Below are 1,143 nucleotides of genomic sequence, written 5' to 3'. Positions count from 1 at the left end.
TCAAGAAAAATGTAAGAAACAATCACTCTGTTCTGTGGAACTAGATAGCTGAAACAATGGGAACCACCACCCAAAACAGGCCCATGGCAAGTAGAAGCTGAGCTGTGTGGCCTAAGGGGTTTCCCTGGAGGCTGATATAGCAAATGCAGCGGCTGTGGCACTGATTGGTAGGGCTGGATGTGTTTGTGTGTGACAGGGAAGCAGCAGAATGACACAGAAGGACGTAGGGTAGGAGCAAAGAAGACCCAGACACCATCAGAGAAGTCCTGGTAGCATGACTTTGTGGAAAAAGTTAAGGAGACCTTTTGGGTACGTGATGGCTGAAAGTTTCTTTGCTCACAGTTTGAAGCCTTCATCTCCTGTTGCTGGATTCCTATTATGTTCAGTGAAGCTGGATTTCATCCATTCTTTGTAAATAAAACAGGACTACATCAAAGAGACACGTGATTCCATCAGCAATTTCTCCTCCTTGGGGAAACAACCCGCTAGACCAAAATAGGCTAACTGCTTGGGTCAAAAACCAACCAAAGGTCACAAAGATTTTCATTCACACTTGGTCTTGAGGGCAACAGCATCATGCTACTGGCTGCACACTGCACAGGACTCACGGGGTCCAGGCCTAAATGGATGGCTGCTCTTATTCCCTAACTGGCATTGCAGGTGCCTCTTCATTGGTTGCACAGCCTTGATTGTCCACATCCCATATATAGCATTAACTAGGCTTTCAAATAGAGATGACACATAACTGTTGACAGTGGGGGAGGGAGGGCACAATTTAAAGGTTCTGGTGGTATGCAGCAGGGTTCAGGGCAGGGCACATAAACCCGGGCAGAAATCTGGGGGGCACATGACCCCCCCCATACATGTCACCTCTGCTTTCAAACTAGTGGACTGGACTAGCTAGTTCAAAAACTGGGGGGAGTTGGGGGAAGAAGGAGAACCAGTCAGCAAGTTTTCTTCCTTACACTTTTATTCCGGAAGTTACAGGAGATGGGAAAAGACGTGCCCCATTCTGTAACAATCGGGCACAGAACTCTGCTTCCTCAAAGGTCTTTTCTGGCTGGCTGGGGAAGACCCTTGCCCCACCCTCTCTACAAGGGTCCTGGCCCTGAGCCCTTAAAGGAATAGAAGCACAGGTTTTCC

This window comes from Caretta caretta, chromosome 14 (genome assembly GCF_965140235.1).
Source record: "Caretta caretta isolate rCarCar2 chromosome 14, rCarCar1.hap1, whole genome shotgun sequence".
Lineage (NCBI taxonomy): Eukaryota > Metazoa > Chordata > Testudines > Cheloniidae > Caretta > Caretta caretta.
The sequence above is the reverse complement of the archived record's forward strand: the minus strand, read 5'-3'. Positions refer to the sequence as shown.